This window comes from Mytilus trossulus, chromosome 5, assembly GCF_036588685.1.
Source record: "Mytilus trossulus isolate FHL-02 chromosome 5, PNRI_Mtr1.1.1.hap1, whole genome shotgun sequence".
NCBI lineage: Eukaryota > Metazoa > Mollusca > Bivalvia > Mytilida > Mytilidae > Mytilus > Mytilus trossulus.
This window is the reverse complement of record NC_086377.1, coordinates 26,783,289-26,790,685: the sequence shown is the minus strand read 5'-3', so window position 1 is coordinate 26,790,685 and position 7,397 is coordinate 26,783,289. Positions and strand designations below refer to the sequence as shown.

Here is a 7,397-nt window from a genome sequence, read left to right as displayed (position 1 = left end):
ACAACTCAAAGGATGCGCTGACTGGACAAGTCAATCCATTCATGTAACCATGCTATGACAGCCAGTTAAAAAAAAAATAACCTCAAACCTTCCTGGTCTGTTTACAAGGGTAGACCATGGGGATGGGAAACAGACATTCTTTAAAATGTGGCCTTATTCATAATTTTTTTTTATTGAAATTCTGTAATAAGAAGATTTTACTAGTCTATAAGTATCACATATACTTTACATTATCAATAATCCATTAAAAAAAAGTCCAGTCAAAACAACCATGCCAGACAGAGATGACAAATAATGTACACTTTACAGTTCTTCCATACCCCAAATTTATGGTTAACCGTTTATAGAAACCATGGTAACAGAGAAACAGACTAAACATAAAAAACATGAAAATGGTGTCATAGTCAGATGAAATCAGCTAATTAAAAATGTCAAACATGTTCACCTTACATTCGTTCCATATGCCAAAAATAGTGATCCTATACATGTACAATGTAGTTAATAGCAATTCAAAACATTGATGACCTTCTGCTGTTGTCTGCTCTGTAGTCGGGTTGTTGTCTTGTTGGCACATTCTCCATTTCCAGTCTCTAATTTTATTACAAAGTATATGAGAAACAAACCTTTAATCCACTAACATGTTTAACGGTGTTTAACCCCACCACATTATTTATGTATGTGCCTGTCCCAAGTCAGGAGCTTGTAATTCAGTGGTTGTTGTTTGTTATGTGTTACATATTTGTTTTTTCGTTAATTTTTTTACATAAATAAGGCCGTTAGTTTTCTGGTTTGAATTGTTTTACATTGTCTTATCGGGGCCTTTTATAGCCGACTATGCAGTATGGGCTTTGCTAATTGCTGATCATGAAGGCCGTACGGTTATCTATAGTTGTAAATGTTTGTGTCAGTTTGGTCTTTTGTGTATAGTTGTCTCATTGGCAATAGTACCACATCTTTTTTTTTATATACTAACCATGTTAACATTGTATTAAACTGAAATAACCTTAATCACTTAAATTATCCATGAAATAAAGTCAAGGTCAGGTCAACCTAACCTGATAAACAAGTAGACCTTGCAAGATACTCATATACAATAAAATGTATCCATTACATATAATAAAATGTACAGTATAAGAGATCGCTTCACTGATTAAATAACAGTAAATTTACATGCAGTCACTGAATTATGAAAATGAGGTCAAGTGCAATGGACATGATGATATAATGACAGACTGAAACATCATAACATATTAGCTACTAGTACATGTATCTGAATACAAGACAAGAAACATCCAGCTCTTTTAGCTTTTTAAATTTAAAGCTCTATAAAAATAGCTTACATGATCCCCCTAAGACTGCAATACATATTTCTTGCATACAACCAACTTTCATGACTTTCGTGTAAGGCGAGACAAAATAAAATGATACTTTGAAGTACATGTATTGTTTAATATGTTCGACTACTACATGTACATGTACTAGTATAAAATGCCAGTTTTAGAATGAACAGTAATTTAGAAGATTATCAAAATACATGAAGATACATCATTGTACATTCAGACTATTATAACTACAAATGTATACAGCAAGCTGTCATTTGACTCTAACCAACAACTGTACCAGGGCTGTAAAGCTTGTCTAGGTTGGTGAAACTTCCATCATCATGCATATGACACTAAATAATAGTGACGGACCGACCGTGACAGACCCTCATGGAAGGTCAAGAAGGTTTAACACACCATGGTGGTACATGTAGCCAACAGTAGCAATGGCAGCATAGAAATTCTTATTATATCCAAATTCTTTAATATTTTAAATGAATAATTATCCAAGGTGAATTCAGATATATACTTGTATGATCATGATGATGCACTTTTAGTATTGACAATGATTGCAAGATAATCACAGAAACCATGAATTTCCATTATTCCAATTTCCTACATTTTTTCCTATGAATTGTAGGTTTGCTATTTGTTCAATTCACAATTTCCTTTTTGTACAATCAGAACATCCCATCAACATCATGGCATAATGCTGTTAGCTTTATCAACCTTATTTCCAAACGCAATAAGTAACTCAAAATTATGAATGAATCCACCATTTCACAATTTACAGCTACAGGTACAAATGAGGTACCGTATTTGAGTAATTTAGTGACACTATATATTTCCTATGTATACATGATATATGCCCTTCATAATCTGGCTGGGAATCATGCTCAAACCAATGTGATATCTTATCTACAAAAAAAATATACATTAAGAATTAAGTATTTATTACATGTATCTAAAATTAAATAAGTCAATAGCATTAATTACATGTATACTATTTCATATATAACTACATGTATTTGATTTGTCACAATCGTAGTAATAATAATTGAACAAATTCTTTTAATAATACTTTTTTTTATTTTAAAATAGAATTTGTTGAATATTACTACAAACATGACAAAGCAATTAGTATGTATAGATTATAACATGCCCTTTTCCATATTGGCCCTGGTATCATCCCAAGACTCTCATATTGGCCTCGAGGCTTTAGCCGAGGGCCGATATGGGTCGAGGGATGATACCCGGGCCAATATGAAAAAGACATGTTATAATCTGTTTATCACATATTTCAGTTCTGCAGAAAAGAGAAAAAAAGGTCAATTATAACAATTTAATGAAACATAAAATGTAAAATCTTAAACATTTTATCACAAATGTGGCATTAAGGAGGCAATGACGTCACATCATTTCGAATCAGGGCACACTATTAATATACTCTTTTTTTGCCCCATGCAATTTTGAGGTTATTGCATATACAAAACTTAAGGTATTCATTACAAATACATGAAATATGTGATAAATTATAATTATTGTACATCACCCACCAGTGGCTATATAAATAAGTACATCATCATCGTAACATGTGAAGATTGGTTGGTTATGGGTTATAAAAAAATCCAGTGACAAATATTTCATGCAAATTTTAGGACGTGACAGTTATCAATACATTATTAGACATACAATACAAAGAATTCCAAATTTTTCTATACTTGATAATCAGCATAAATTTATTCATTTATTAAACTGTGAAGACAATCAGGTCCTTAATGCTGTTGGTAAATTTATAAAAGTGAATAGAAGTTGGTAATTGTATTGTATCTGTATGTCAAAAAAATGTTTGTATCTATGCAAATCAATATTCTTTTTTTCCCCTTATTCATGTATGCTCTGTGTGCCCCTTGTGGGCCCTTAATTAAAAATAAAATATGTTCTGTTCTATAAATATGTAGAGTTACTCGATCAGGGGGTTAGGTCTTGTAATAGGCCATCCCCCACCAAACCATTGTGAATACCCCAAATGTTAGGCAATAAACAGGTGCGGATCCAGCCCTTTATAAAAGGGGGATTTAAACCAGGGTTTATATGTACCCAAGTCCTTTTCAAATCATGCATTGATTTTCCAAAAAAAGGAGGGAGTCCAATCACAGGAACAATTTTTTAACAAGCCCAAATTCTTACTTTGCCTGTGCAAGAATGTTGTGTATTAGAAAGTCGATTCATACCTGTATGCACAAATGTAACAAATGTAAACATTTTCCCTTCAACTGTTCAATTTCTTGGCCGGATCAATGATTATTCTCATGTGATAGGCATGTTCTACTCACCAATTGTAATTTCCAGTTCAGCTATAAATATTATACTGCAGTGTCCATCTACCATGTCAACGATTTTGTACAAAATAAGTTTGCCATTTGAAGCGCTGACAGACACTGCCGACATGCGAGAGGTATTTTAATAAAGAGGGTACGGTAACGTTAAATCGTTTACGGGTGTAGAATTATTTTCCGTTTTTAATAAAACTTGTCAGATTTGATTGATTATCGTCGGAAAATTTCCCTAATGGATAGTAATTCAAATTAAACCAGCTTTATTATGCTGTATTCATGAATTATATATAACCTGGTCTTTAAATGTACTTCAGGTACACTGACGTATAAACATTTTTTTGATAATTTATCAAACCTATTTCAAATATGTAAATTGAATGATTTCATAAGCCTTTTTCTGCTATATAAATATTCAAACTTTATTTTTTAACGCATTCTTCTGGAATTAAATGTAATATTTTTTTTTATTGAGGCTCTCGAATTATAGACACATTACAAATAAAGATGGAAAGTCAAACGCATGAGTCTGGCAAAAATGAACAGACAATAAATGGAAAACGATAAAAGATATAGTTTTTCCCTGCCTCAAATTTTATACTCAAATGCAATTTATATAGCTAACATTAAAAATTAAATGAGAATGCATTCATTTACAATATTCAAAAATGTTACATGGTCATCTTAAATTTAATTAAACATATTAAGATTACGTTTTCAAGTGTTCACGGCCGACATCCGTAATTATTTAATAAGGGTGTAAATAATGATCTGTTGCGTCAAGATGACACATTTTTCACCACTTCAGTCTGTAATTGCATAATCATGTATTGCAATCACTTGTTAACCATAAAATATAAAGGCTCAGGTGCTTTTATTCAATAAATAAATGATATTTCGGCAATCTGTGGATTTTTTTTAGTCAATTCGCGGCGGTTTGTGCAGCAGTATGTCTTTGAGCTACTTTTTAAAATATATAAAAAAAAAATGTTAAATTATTAAATAGGAAGAAGTAAGAATTCAAATTCAGTATTTTTTTATTTAATTAACATGATTAAAGGGACGTGATAGACTCCCAGTTAACATAAACCGTCTTCTTTCTATTTTTTAAAATTTTATTCTTAAAAGGGGAGCAACCCCTGATTACCAACGGGAAAGTTTAACTCGTTTTGTGTCCAAATTATTAAAATCTGAACACGACTGGACACGGTCTGACAACATCTTGACGTAACTTTGTATCCATGGTCTGTTTTGGTCTGACACAGTCGTAACGGATCTAAACAGCTCGCTGGAAGATTCAGTCTGATTTATCTTGACATGCCTTAACGGACTGATTTACCTAATGAGACTATCGATCGGAACGGGTAACTTAACGATCTGACAAGTCGTGACGTTTTCCTCTAGCGGTAAATCCAGTCAATTAAGATATGATCAGACCAAAATGACCGTTTCAGACTGAAATCGTGCTTCTAGTGAGCTGTATTATTGAAATTTTAAAATCTAGCTATGTGTATCATGTTTTACAAAAGAAGAGTACTCTTAACCTTCGATAACGTCATTCATTTATAGGAAGTATTTATTTCAAAAGCCTCAATAAAAACTGCTTTGTTTGCATCAGTGAAACGGAAGGTAAAAATATTCTTAATAATGTTTAGTAATAATTGTATTGGAAATCGTGTGAAATTTCGATGTATAATGTCCAATAACTATATGTGTTTCCTTTTTCTGTGGATTTTATAATTTTGCTCATTTATCAATTTCTAAAATATCTAAATATTACCTGGTAAAGATTTCTTCTTTACAATTATAATTTCATTTTGGCAAATAATCAAATCTTAACGTATTCAATTTCTCATGTTCATTCATGAAGAAATAGTAAACTGGTCCTTCTTGAATATCATTTTTAAATGGCATAGTAAATGTGGTTAAGGTTATTCAAAATAAGGGAAATGAGCCATTTTAGGTTTCTACATACATCGCAACGAAAGTATAAGCAGCAGACTCAACGGATAGATAATACCTTAAATTAAAAAAATATAGGGGTAGCTACCTATCAAGGGGTTGTCGGATTCGTCTGAATATTTCAGGGTAAATAGATAAACAATTTAACCCCTTGTCAGATTTGTTCTTAACACTTTGGTTTAAGAGAAATAATCCAAAATGTACACATTATCCCCATGTTATATTTTGACCTTTGCACTCAACTAATTTGGTGGTCCTTGTCATCTGAACACTCGATACCACAATAATGATGATGGACCAAGGGTGGTTAAATTTGGCCCAAGAAACTAAAAGGAGAGTATTTTGTAAAAGTCAATAGATGACGACGGACAACGACGGACCAATGACGACGGCGGAACTCACTTGACCCTTTACACCAGGTTCTCTAAACAGGTGGGAGTTTTTGATGTAACTAATGAAAGATTATCAGGGTGAAGAATAGGTATATAAATTGACGTTCATTTTAAGCTTATTCCTTTTCCGTAGCATAAATATGAATTTATTATTATGCTGTTGCAATTGCGTTAGTAAACAAAAAGATCTTTTTTTGGTCCTCCAAAGAAAACAAAACATGTCAACGTAATTGTTACAATAGTATGTATCCCTTTTTATTACAATTTTGTATTATCTCAAAAACCAATTTGACCGGCGTATGAAAATACCAATAATTCAATTACACCAGTGATTCCTGTATGTTTGGAGTAAGTAAAATCAAAACTTGTCGTACAAACGAGAATTATCATTCTATATTATTACATTGGAAACTTTTTAGCTATCGTCAATCAAGAGAATATTTCAGTTATACATGGCTAGATCTTTTCATAGTTAATATATCGCATTTGCTATGCACCCTGAGTGTCTAATACTTATCATGTGAAACTGTACAATAGAGTTAACTCATTATGATGTGAATGTCCCTTTTATGAGGCTATAGATTACATTGTATGCTGTTATTTAGAAATATTGTTTCGATGTTATTGATTTCTTTAATTGAATAACACTTGTCCTTCTTACTGAGCAACGTATTGATACAACACTTTTTTTAATTTCGGCGACTCATTATTTATCAGTTATGATTCGACTAGATAAATATATATTGAGGTTTTTAAGTGCATTTCATTCAATATTAAAAAATATCTAATTATATAATATATATTTGTGAAAACACGAAAACAATAAAGTAGATCTTTATTGCTATTTTCTTTATATAAGAATTACAATTAATGTAAGGTAAAATAGGTTTAGGGGGCTCGCAGGTCTGAATTGATTTTTTTTAAATATAGGATTTCGCTACATTTTTCTATAAATGAAGGTTATCTTCTACATAATAGAAAAATAAAATACAAAAATGGGGTCACCGTTAATTTACGCTCACAATCTGCCCTCGAAAGAAACATACATGCCATGAGCATCACTGAAGAGAAATGTATTGTCGAAATGTGCATCTGGTGCAAGAAAATTGGTACCGTTAGTTTTATTTGTAAAGGTACTTTTTTCTGTTGAACTAATAGGAAAATAGAGGTTATATCAAAATAAAAAAGAACTACATTACAGAAATCGCTCAACTTATTGGAAATTTAAAATAAAAAATAAAAATCACCGATGATTTAAAAAAAGATATTTTAATGTTAGTGCCAAAACTGCCATTTTTGGCACCAAAGGGAGATAATTTGGAGTTTTTTCAATGATATATACATTTTAAAAGTCATATTGGGGCAACACGAATTCATTTTTATGA

General features: G+C 31.6%; 1 long non-coding RNA gene across 1 annotated transcript; it reads right to left on the bottom strand.

The window, feature by feature from the left end:
* Nucleotides 1-1,427: 1,427 nt before the first annotated feature.
* On the bottom strand, nt 1,428-3,794 carry LOC134719554 (uncharacterized). The gene is made up of 2 exons (XR_010107615.1): nt 3,659-3,794; nt 1,428-2,240 (listed from the first exon to the last, which is right to left on the bottom strand). It is a non-coding gene; the product is annotated as an uncharacterized LOC134719554 (long non-coding RNA).
* Nucleotides 3,795-7,397: the final 3,603 nt, after the last annotated feature.